At 40.1% G+C, this 13,004-nt stretch overlaps 1 pseudogene; it reads right to left on the reverse strand.

Annotated features, from left to right (window-relative positions):
* Nucleotides 1–13,004, reverse strand: part of LOC105991437 — a 62,047-nt pseudogene continuing 49,043 nt past the window's right edge.

Here is a 13,004-nt window from a genome sequence, read left to right on the forward strand (position 1 = left end):
TTACTTTCTTTCCAATTTTGAAACCCCATAATAATATAAGGTCTGAATATTTCTTTTCAACATTTTTTTCAGAGACCCTATGACTTGCTTGTTTCTCAGACTATAGATAATTGGATTTAAATATGGAATTATGACAGTGTAAAATAAAGAGAGAATCATATCTTTATCATTGACTGGTGAAGATACAGGATGCACATACAAGAAGAGGGGACCATGGTATAAAGACACACATAACAGATGGGGTCCACAAGTGGAAAAGGCTATTCTCACACCAGTTTCAGTCTTTGTTGTTAAAATTGTATAGAGAACAAGTGCATAGAGATAGAAATAGTCATGATGGAGAATAGGAGAATATTTGTATTGAAGGAGAGAAAATGAAAAGCATGAGATAATTAAGAGAAGGATCTGTGCAGGAAATCTTTAACAATGGTATAACATCACCATAAAAGTGATATATTATGTTGGATTTACAGAGAGTTAATCTGAATATAAAACAATAAAAGCATGTGTTAAGTAACATAAATATGATAAAACAGCTGCATATAGTTGGTTAGTCATAATCACTGGATAAAGTAAAGGTTTACAGATGGCTACATAGCGATTATAAGCCATTACTGCCAAAATGACACACTCTGTAGTTACACTGACTGCATAGGAAAAAAATGAATCATACATTCAGAGAGAGATATCAATTTGTTCTTGTCTAGTCTAACAAATTGAGCAGCATATCTGGTGTCACTGTTGATGATAACCATGTATCCACAAAGGCTAAGCTGCCAAGACTAAAATAGATGGGGATGTGCCAATGAGGGTCCTTCCAGATGAGACCAATCAGACTGAAGTTTCTCAAAATGGTTAAAAGATAGACCGCAAAGAACAGGAACAGTGGGATTTTCCACTGGGGCTGACATGTAAGTGTGCTGAATACGAATTCTGTCACCACTGTTATATTTTCTTTTTCCATGTACTCACTGGATCACCAATGAAACTAAATAAAATTACTATAAAAGAACATTCACTAAGATTTATAGATTGGAAACTGTGGATGCAGAGTTGAAATAAGTTGGTATACTTTTCATCATGCACTTCACCTTACTATTCTAGCAGTGGAAAATAATTTTGCTTATTGAAAACTGACAAATATTTAAATTAATTCAGTTCAATGAATGTGTAGGATGCAATGAATTTGGTTAAAATGAGTGATCTTCTAAGCAAGCTTTTGATCAACTTATATAAAATCAATCATGTGGACTGGGAATTTCATTTCCTGCCCCTGGCTCAAGTCTTAGAGAAAAGGTATTTAGGAACTCTAGATTATAATGTAAAGAGATTTTCACTTAATCCTTCAAGGAATAGGTTTCACCTGAGTTGTTTCAATTTGTGTAATGATGTAGAAAGTTTATATTTAAAATTGTACTGTATAAAATGGCTTTAGGGAGAGAACAGTGAATTAGGGGTATTAATCAGGGACTATTACCACTGAAATCAGGGACTGTAACATTTTTAGGGATTATCAAACCATTAGACATATTCCATAGCCTGGAAGAGCCTGTGGTAAAGAACAATGCTCAACAAGAAATGTACTCATTGCCATACTCATGTAATTGTTATCCCTCTGTCCAGCATCTTTACAATAAAATAAAAATTAGAAAAGAATATAGATTATAAATTCTAATAGGAATACAGTCAATAGTTCAAGTATGAGGGAATCCACTGAAGATCACTTCAGTCATATTATGACATTGGTAATGAACAAGTAACAGAAGATAATAATGAATTCAAAATGTACAGTCACTAAGATTGTGATGCATATTTGCTAGATTTTAAGGATAAGCGCAGAAACAAAGAGCAGTATTTTGGTCACTGGATAAGCCTGCAGGAAAAATAAAATTGAATAAAGGCTGGGATATAGGACAACTGGTTTCCAAACACATAAAAGAACCTTGGCTCAATTCTCCTGCATTACAGAACATTAAATAAATATCTAAACAATATTTAAACAAAATTTGAAACTTTTTTCATTGTCAAATCTGTTTAAAGGTGACCTTCTAACATCCACATGATGTATATGAAATCAACTGAAAAATAGGTATGACTTAATAAAGAAATTTCCCATTGTAATACATATTCCTAAGTTGAAAATTAAGAAATAAAAGTCACTAGAAAAAGTACTGAGTAAAATGATCCTATCAATGACCTGTAAAATAAGATAGCAGAAAGCCTGTACTTGAAAGGGCTGGGAACATCAAGGGGAAATGGCAGAAGAGGAGAACAGGAAGAAAAAGCAGGCAAAAAGCCAATGCATAGCTTACAAATTAGGAAGAGTGAGGTAAAGGGTAGGTAGATGAGGGATGAGTGAGAATATTGAAAATGGTGACATGAACCAAGATATATTGTATTTATAAATTGCTTTGCTAAATGCCAAAAATAAAGGCAGAACCAGAAAACTAAACACTTTGGACATAAAGAGAAGGAATGAAATAAGTAATAACAAAGTGAGGAATGGTGCTTAATACCAAAATAAATGCTACAGTAGCAGAAAGGCTTAATGGATATATTTGAATATAGAAATTAAAAAATGTGTTTATGCTATAGTGAGGGCAGTTTCACATGATAGAGTTAAAAGCAGAAAATGACTCAGAATGGATGGGAAAAAAGTAGCACCACAGGAAAAAGGAAAGTATATGTTTAATAAAATAGAACACAGTTGATGTATACAAAGAGGGAGAGAGATAGACTGTGTGTGTGTGTGTGTGTGTGTGTGTATACTCAATATATTGTATTTTCCTGTAATAAATTCTAATAAAAGTTACCAAAAAACTAGTAGAAAATAAGGGTTGCATTTATACAAGTGACACTGAGTTCAGATGGATGAAAAGAAAATAAGAAGGAAATAAAATAAGCAAATAAATAAAAATAAGGAATGATCACAAACAAGACCATACTAAAACTACCATCACAACTATGTTTATTGCAGCATTATTTACCATAGCCAAGATATGGAACCTAGATCCCCTCGGTAGATGAATGGATCCCCTCGGTAGATGAATGGATCAAGAAAATGTGGTATATATACACAATGGAATTCTATGCCTCCATCAGAAAGAATGACATTGCCCCATTTGTTAGGAAATGGAAAGACTTGGAAAAAATTATATTAAGTGAAGTAAGCCAGGCCCAAAGAAACATGGGTCCCATGGTTTCCCTCATTTGCAATAACTAGTATATGTCTGAGACAAGCAGAAAAGGTCAGATAAGTTGATATTAGGCGAAATGAACCCCAAGATAACGACACAAGTGTTTTTTTTTCTTTCTTGCTATTGTTTCTAACATATTTATAAAATGGTTCTTTGTGGCTTTGTATGTCCCTCCCCCACAGTATAACCCCTGTTTTCACTCTATTTCATGTTGATATACTTTGTGGAGGGGAAGGAAAAAAACAAATCGTTTAAATCGGGATACAGGTGGACCCAATGCAATAATGAGATATACAAGACCTTATGTGGAAAAACAAACTTTACAACTTTGGCAGGGGTGTGTGGGGGGGGTTGGGGAGTGTAGTCATGTAGTCGTGGAGATGGGAGGGCAGGGATGGTAGGGGAAAAACAAAGGTGGAGGTAACAATGCTTGATAAGAAATGGACTCATTGGGCTGGGAAGGTGGCTCAGTGGTAGAACATTTGCCTTGCATGCATGAGGCCCTGGGTTTGATTCCTCAGCACCACATAAGCAGAAAAAAAAGCCAGAAGTGGCACTATGGCTCAAGTGGTAGAGTGCTATCCTTGAGCTGAAGAGCTCAGGCACAGTGCCCAGGCCCAGAGTTCAGGACCCACGACAGGACCCCCCCACTCACCACCAAAAAAAAAAAGAAAAAGAAAAAAAATGTATTCATTACCTTGCTCATGTAATTGTAACCCCTCTGTATGGTATTTTCACAATAAAAAAGCTTATTAAAAATAAAAAAATATGGCTAAGTGTAGAAGAGTCAAAAGAAGAGACAAAGTATCTAAAAAGACTAAACATGAAATGAAGGAGAAAGCTTTGAAATTTGCATGCAAATGTTAGGATAACTCCAAACTATACTACTGTTTCCTAGCTGATTTTTCCATACTTTAGTGTCACTATAAATTTGATTACAGAAGCAGCATGAAAACAATTATTTTATTAATGATATAGTATATTGTAATCTTAATATTGGTCTTAAGGTACTTTTAAAACAAATAAGAAAGAAATTATTATATGAGATGGTGGAATGTGCATTTGATAGCCTATATGGATTGCTTAATTATGTCCATTTATACAAAATATCATTGGGTAAATCTCATATAGATATAATAAAATATATAAGATTCTTTGTAGGGCACATGGGCAGCAAAGATAGCGCTGAGAGGGAGTTGAGTGGGCAGAGCCCAATTTGCTTTATGTTCAGTGAGTAACCAGCTTGTGGAAGCTTAGGTGCATGATAGGATGTGACCTTGACAGTGATTGGTTCCTCTTCCCCATGCCACCAGCTCTTTTTTGCTTTAAAAACGGCTTGCTTTGTGTTAATAAAAGAGTTTTCCTGCTTGACTTGACTCCCCACTGCGTCTGATTGTCTCCTGGGCTAAGGGAGGCTGGGGAACGGGCGAGTGGCCACACTTACCTTTCCTCAGACCCTGTCCGTCTTTCGTGGGACAAACTAAGACCCAACATCTGGTGCCCAACGTGGGGCTCAAAAGGAAAAAATACCGGCCGAGGCTAAGCAGTCTCTCAGGGTAAGTGAAACCCTTAGTATGGCTAATGCTATCTCACAGAAGAAGGAGGAGGAGGCAACATTAGGCCTAGAAGGAGTACAGGAGGACTTGGGAAGTGAGAAGGAAAAGAAATGTGTCAAATTCCACCAAAAATGCACTGAAGCATGCACAGTGGAAGTCAAAACGAGGGTGAAAGTTGCCCCCTCTGACTCAAGTGCCCCTGAAGGTCCTAGGCCCCCACCCTATTCCCTCAATTGGAGAGGAGGCACGGTGCGCTACGTGACCTGTGAGGGGACTTGCAAGACCCGGATCCCCATCAACCTTCCATGGAGGGGCCGAGGGCTGGGGAAGTAACCTACTCGGAGGTCTACCCTGGAAGAGAAATGCCACCCGGGAGCCCGGACCCTAGGCCACAGGATTCGCTTCCCCAAGTGTATCCAGTCAATCTGGCACCAGGAGCTAACAGGCCCTTGGAATGGTATCCATGGGAAGCTAAGGATCTTAAAGAGCTCCGCAAGGTGGTGGGGGAGGATGGCCCGAACTCTCCTTGGGCCCAGACCCTATTATAGGACATTGCTTATCACCCGTGTGTCCCTAAGGACTGGCTGGATGTGGCCAAAGCTGTCCTTACTAGTTCTCAGTTTATTAAATGGTGTGCTTTCTTTGAGGAGGAATGCAGAGTGCGAGCGGAGAATAACCGGCAGGCTCAACCACCGATACCCATTATTTATGCCATGTTAACAGGGACGGGGGAAGGGTACTCCACTGGCGTCCAACAGGCCACAATACCTGGCCCATACCATGACCAGGTGAAGCAGGCAGGATTTGTCACTTGGTACAAACTGGATGATGGGCCTACTAAGTCCCCCATAGCAGGAGTAAGACAAAAACCGGGTGAGCCTCTACCTGATTTCATAAACCAATTCCAACAGAGCGTTCACCGCAAGCTGCTGGTAGGGAACCTCGGAGATCAGTTTGTAAAGCTGCTGGTCTGGGACGGGATGAATGCAGACCACCACGTGGCCTGAGTGGGATTGAGAGAGTGTTCCCTGAGCAGATGGGTGGTGGCCTCGCAGGATGTGGGAACACAACAGCACCAGTCCCAATCATTAACTTTAGCTTTACATGCTCAGACATCTGCAATGACTGAGGCTATTACTCAGGTGCTGGCAGCCCAGGACAGAGGAACCCCAAGACCAGGGGGATAGGGACTTGTTTTAAATACTGGCAGGAGGGACACTTTAAGAGGGACTGTTCACAACAATTCCCCTCCCCCATTCCCCCCCCACATCCTGCCCCCAGGTGCAGGAAGGGATGCCATCGAAAAAAGGATTATCGATGCAAGTTTGATTTATGAGGGAAACCCTATTTGGGTGGAGCAGTGGCCATAGACCAAACCTAAACTTGTAGCCCTCCACCTTCTGTTGGAGGAACAGATAAACCTTGGGCATATATGCCCTTCTATGAGTCCTTGGAACACACCCGTGTTTGTTATTCAAAAAGCATCTGGGGCTTGGTAAATGCTCCAAGATCTACTTAAGGTAAATGAAAGGATGGAGCTAGTAGGAACGCCCCTAAGAGACATGCCCTGGACTCTGGACATACCTTGGTTGTGATTGATATTAAAGATTGTTTTTTTTTCTATCCCCCTGCATCCAGATGACTGCGAGAAGTTTGCTTTCTCCATCCCTTCTCTTAATTTTTCCCAGCCTGATTGGAGGTTTGAATGGATGGTGTTGCCACAGGGAATGGCCAATAGCCTGGTCTTATGCCAACAATACTTGGCCACACTTTTAGGGTCTGTGCTAGGTCCATACCTCCCTTGCCTATGCCTACATGGATGATATAATTCTGGGGCACCAAGACCCGAGCCACCTGGAGGGCCTTCTGGCCCAGGTTCTCACCATATTAAAAAAGGGGGGTTTTACCATAGCCCTTAATAAAATTCAAAAGGTACCTCCTTTTAAGGTGCTCGGGACCCACCTTACCTTGACTCAGGCCAGCCCCCTTAAGCCTTTGCTGGATATTCCAGCCTCTCTAACCTTAACCCAACTTCAGAGTCTTTTAGGGGAAATCAGTTGGCTGCTGCTATGGGTTTCTGTCTGTAAAGATAGTCTTGTGCCATTATTCACTCTATTAAAAGCAGCCATCAAGAAATATTTTTGCAGTTCCAAAAAGCCCTGGATGAAGTTTCCCTGAAGAGGTATTCTATTTTTGAGCCCATTTCCCTTTGGTTGTTTGCAGGTGTTAAAATGATTTCTGCAGTTTTAACTCAAAGGGAGGAACCATTAGAGTGGGTTCACACTCCCCTGGAGGGCACACCTCAGGTGTACTCTCAAGCAGACCAACTTACATATGCTATCTGTCAAGGGAAGGACCCAACGGCATTATGGCCTTGACCCTCACTCCATTGTTTTTCCTTTTCAGATGGCAGATGTTGAGTGGCTCACTGGAGCCAATGCTCATCTTGCTCTCTCCTTGGAGGGGTTTCTAGGCCAAATTGACTGCCATTATGGGCCATCCAAATGGACTGTCATGTTATGGCAACTTCCCCTCAAAATGCCTATTTTATCCTATGCCTATTCCTGGCGCCCTCCATGTTTTTACTGATGGAGGTAAAGCAGGCTCTGCATATGCAGCCTTTGAGGAGCAACAAAAGACCCCGAGCCAACAAAGAATTCAACCTTGTCAAAGGTCATCGCAATGTAAAGAAATGCTGGCCATAATTATGGTCCTTCAGGACATTCAAAAACCCTTTAATTTGTGTTCTGGTAGCCTATAAAACAAAAAAGGGGGAGTTAGCCCCCATATACAGTTACAGATAGCTTTGTTTACCATAACATTTTAAATTTTTCAAAAGGGGCAACTGAATCCAGATTTCAGAAGCACTGGGGACAATTAAACCCTAAGCCCCAAGTAAAAGTCAGGTGAAAGGACCCTCTGACACAACAATGGAGAGGACCTAACCCTCTAGTTACTATGAGCAGGGGATTTGGATGCGTTTTTCCCATAGGGGAGACAGCCCCCATTTGGATCTCTGCCAGGATCCTTAAGTTTTTACCCATCTCCTCTATACAGGAGGATGCCCAAGGATAAGCTAACCAACAAGGAAAGAAAAAACATCTACAGTGGCCAAGGCTTGTGTTTAAAAGAGGAAAAGCAGAAAGATAACTGCTAACCATCCCAAAGGGCAACCAGCCCTTGAGAAGGTCTTGTGTTCTCTAACAATTGCAGATGGCGATACTCCAGCTGGTGGCTGTCCTGACCCTCCCAGTCCCGGCAATGGCTACGGAATCTGTATCAACCTTAACGGGTGTCCTGGGCAGTGATCAGCGCTGTCAATGCAGAAATCAATAGCATCACAAGAGAAGCTGTCCCTTCGACCTAGTGGCCTGACCTTCATTTTGATCACCACCCTATGTCATTATGTATGGACCATTTAATATTTCTGTAGGAGCTAATTATTTTAGTGTTACCTGCTTTAATTGTTCTTTTACTAATTGCTTGTATAGTGGCATTATTGAATCCATACTTATTATTAAACAACCACCTTTTGTTATGCTTCCAGTTTAGATCTTTATCAACCCCACAGGCAAATAGCTGGATTAGAACAAGCCCCACCTCTGGACTCTGAAGAGGCAAAGACTGCTATCTTATCCTTGACTAATGTTAAAGGACTGCTAATGACATTTCCTGGGCTGGTAATGCTTTTGCTGATGGTTTTTCTATGCCTCCTTGCATTATACATTTATACATGAACTGCAAAACTCTTATGAGCTTAGCCAGCCAGTTACAGAAGATCAAGCTCCAAGTGAATGAATTTCCCCCGAGAGGAATCGCAGCCAGAGACGGGTAAGAGGGGGTGTCAGTCTGACCAACCTAAGACAGGACCTTCAGCTTCACTCTGAAGAAGTTGACCTTGACCCCTGTGCTTTCTTAAAGGCACATACAAGGAACTGGCTTACTTAAAGACACCAAGTGCCCAGGATTGCTTTGCTATGTCTGCAGAGTTTGTTTTAAATTTTCCTTGTTTCTCTGGACTTCAGTAGAATGTCCTGAGTGTGGGGGCCCACAAGGATGCACCATGCCGCATGTGTGGAACTCCCAATACCCAGGCTGCTCCCACGTTCTGAAGAGGATGACCTTATGAGATATTGACTTTTATATATGTCCAGGAATTAATTGAACTGCTTTGGACATTTCTAACTGTGGTGGGACTGATGTTTATTACTGTGCTAGGTGGGGGTGTGAGGTAACTGGAACGGGCTCTTGGATCATGCACAAGGGCCCTCCCTATCCTTGTCTGGCAAATCTCGATCCCCAGACTTGCCACGAACCCTGTGCATAGCCAATGCTATTCTTACCAATGTAATCCTGTTAAAATAACATTTACAGAGGAGGGAAAAGGATAACTAACTGGGAGGTGGGTCTGCCATTAAAACAAAAAAGGGGGAATCTGTAGAGCACATGGGCAGCAAAGATGTCGCTGAGAGGGAGTTGAGTGGGCAGAGCCCAATTTGCTTTACGTTCAGTGCATAACCAGCCTGTGGAAGCTTAGGTGCATGATAGGATGTGACCTTGACAGTGATTGGTTCCTCTTCCTCCCCTCTCATGCCACCTGCTCTTTTTTGCTTTAAAAACAGCTTGCTTTGTGTTAATAAACGAGTTTTCCTGCTTGTGTTGACTCCCTGCTGCGTCTGATTGTCTCCCAGGCTGAGGGAGGCTGGGGAACAGGCAAGTGCACTTACCTTTCCTTGGACCATGTCCATCTTTCGTGGGACGGATGAAGACTCAACAGTTCTTTATATTTTTAACTCAGGGACTGAAATAAGCTTTCCCTTAAATCCAGTTTTGTTTAATGTGGCAGCATTTTCTTACTCAGCAACTATTTTTAGAATAATATTAAGCAACTATTAGGAGCATTATAAAGGCAGTATCAATAACCATTAGCAATAATTCCAGCTTGGATATGTTTTATTGGGCATTATAGATAACAACATAAGCTAAAATGATCAAATTTAATTTGTGTAGGAGTGCTTGTTAAGTCCACAGTTGTTGGAAAGATTGATGGAAATAGATTTTCACCCAATATCTCAATTTATATAAAAAGAGCCTTGTAAAATATTATCAGATGGTGGGGAAAAAGAGAGCTGATATCTTAACCAAGTTGACAATTTTTAGGAAGAATACACGATAAATTAAATTCTATGGATCATTTTATCAGGAAGAATTCTTACATCAGTACAATGAGTTGAATCCTTAAACCTAGAAACCTAATTTTAAGTTGTTTAAAGTTCTACATCATGAAATAAAGGCATATAGACTCAAAGCATACACATTCCTAAAGGAAGCAAATAGTTTTAGGGTTTTTGTTTATGAAAAATTTTAGCCCAAGAACAAGCAAAAGAGATAATGCACTCCATTTCAAACCTGGAAGATTCTGAATCTTGTAAATTTAATCTACATGGCTACAAATCACATATCAATCTAACTTTCATGTGAAGAATGTAAAAATATAAACCACTTCTGTCTTATCCATATAGTGCAAACTATGGTAACAATCCTTGAAAAGTCTTAGACTTTAGCAGGGCACTGGTGACTCACGCCTGTAATCTTAGCTACTCAGGATTCTGAGCTGACATTTGTAGTTCAAAGTCAACCTAGTTAGGAAAGATATGAGAGTCTTATCTCCAAGTAACTCCCCCCCCCCACAAAAAAAAACAAAAGTGCCCAAGTGGAGCTCTGGCTCAAGTGGTAGGATGCTAGCATTGAGGGAAAAAAAATCCCTGGAATGTCCCTAGACCTAGTTCAAGCCCCAGAACTGGCACACATTTTTTTTAAAGGTATTAGACTATAAAACAGAAAAAAATAGAGTATCATAGAATTGATGGTAACAAAAGAAGCAATTCTTGCATACTGGTTGATTTTGGAGGTTTTGTCAGTCATGCTTGGTAGAATGCTGTTTATATAAGGTCTGCTTTGAAAACTGAGACAAGCAGAAGGGGATAGAGTGGTGATATATAATTCCTGAGAGATTGCCAGAGGGTTCCCTGTAGGATAACATGCAAGCCATGTTACTGGGCACAGTGAATTTGGACATGGATGAGAGGTGAGTTGGTCTTGCAGGCAGCACAGACTTCTGGAGCCATCAACATTTAGTTATTGTATACAGTTCTATTTTGGACAAATTAAATCACACTTTAGCTCAGCATTCCTATCACAGATGATACTTCATGCTTATTTGTCTGCAGTTCTGTGATGTATAGAATACAGTTATAAAACTTTTCTGAGGGTTTTGACTAGTATGAGTTTAGCCAGATCTTCCATTAATAAGTTGATAAGTTGATGATCCAGTTTCCCTTCGAGTAAAATTACTTGCTTATGAAAATTAAATCTCAATTCCAGAAGTATATATTGTCACCTCATTTGAAACTCAAATTAAATTTAAAAAAGTCATTAGGCAAATGTGACATAGAATAACTAAAGAAATTCAATGTCAAATACTCAATAAGGGGTAACCTATATCTATGCTTTCCTATCATGGATACCTATGGATTTCTAAGACAGTTTGGAAAATGTGGTTATGATTCAGTATCTGTGGATTGTATCTCTGCAGTCTTTCTAACTAGTATGTGTAAGAGCTTATGGTCAATGTAGACTTCATCATAGAGGACTGAGATTTTGAGAGAAGATTGATTGTCTTGAATATAGAAAAATTGGGAATTGCAAAGGGGAAAGGGAAAGTTTTCAGAAGGGCCATGACATTGAGTCCCTGTAGGTTTAAATGAGGCTTAGAAGCTAGAGGCCAAGATTTTGTGTCTTATCCTGCAATAAGGAAAACAATTCAAGTCACAGATTGTGAATATGACTAACATGTTTGAATTTCTTTTTTTCATTTTAAAATGCAATTACATATTTAATTTTTTCATTTTATTGTAAAGATGCTGTACAGAGGGGTTACAGTCACATGAGTAAGGCAATGAGTACATTACTTGTCGATCATCGTTACCCCTTCCCTTCCTTGTTGTTGTCCCCCATCTCTTCCCTCCCCCCACTCTTGTTACCATCCCCCACCTACCACCCCCACCAGAAGTTGTAAAGTTCGATTCCAATATACTGTCTTGTGGGTATTGTTGTTCCAATGTGTCATCCTTTGTCCTTGTTTCAGCGTTTTGTTATTCCCCTTCCCCTCCCCAGATCAGACAAATGTATATAGAAGATGCTGGGTACCAAAATCAAGTACAGTGACAACAGGGGATATACCAAAGGGGGAAGAACATACAAAGGAAACAAATCACATAGTACATTTAAAACAATAACAACAAAGTCAGACCTCTTGAGCCCATATATTGAGGTATATTTCACTTAGCATCATCTTAATGGACATATGTACATAGCTTTTGAATTTTTCAGCTCATCAGATCAGATTATCCTATATGTATACCAATTATTGCAGATAAGGGAAAACATGGGACCTAAATTTCTTTGGGACTGGCTTACTTCACTTAATATGATTTTTTCCAAGTCTCCATTTCCTAACAAATAGGGCAGTGTCATTCTTTCTAATGGAAGCATAGAATTCCATTGTATATATACATACCTTATTTTCTTGATCCACTCAGCTCTGCATAAAATTTTAATTTAATTTTATTGTAAAGATGCTGTACAGAGGGGTTACAGTCACATGAATAAGGTAATAAGTACATCACTTGTCGATCATTGCTACCCCTTCCCTTCCTTCTTGTTGTCCCACATCCCTTCCCTCCCCCCACTCCTCCTTCCCACCCCCACCTCTCAACCCCACCATATCTTAGTTATGGTGAATAATGCTGCAATAAACATAGTTGTGTTAGTAGCTTTGGTATGGCCTTATTTGTTTTCATTTGGGTAACTGCCCCAAAGGGGGATTGCGTAGGGGAGCTCTATGTGTAGTCTTTTGAGGAACCGCCATACTTCTTCCCAGAGTGGTTGAACAAATTTACACTCCCACCAACAATGCAGTAGGGTTCCCTTTTGGCCACATCCCCTCCAGCATCTGTTGTTATTATATTTCTTGATTATAGCCATTCTAATTGGGGTGAGGTGGAATTTGTTAAGAAAATTTCAGCATGGGCCAAGATGCCCTAGAATTTCTCCTATTCCTTCCTGTAACGTTTTCAGGATGTCTGATTTGACTTCGAGGTCTTTGATCCATTTGGAGTTGATTCTGGTGCAGGGTGATATATAAGGATCTAGCTTTAGTTTTCTACAAGTAGTTAACCAATTTTGCCAG

Source organism: Dipodomys ordii, unplaced genomic scaffold, assembly GCF_000151885.1.
Source record: "Dipodomys ordii isolate 6190 unplaced genomic scaffold, Dord_2.0 Scaffold73, whole genome shotgun sequence".
NCBI lineage: Eukaryota > Metazoa > Chordata > Mammalia > Rodentia > Heteromyidae > Dipodomys > Dipodomys ordii.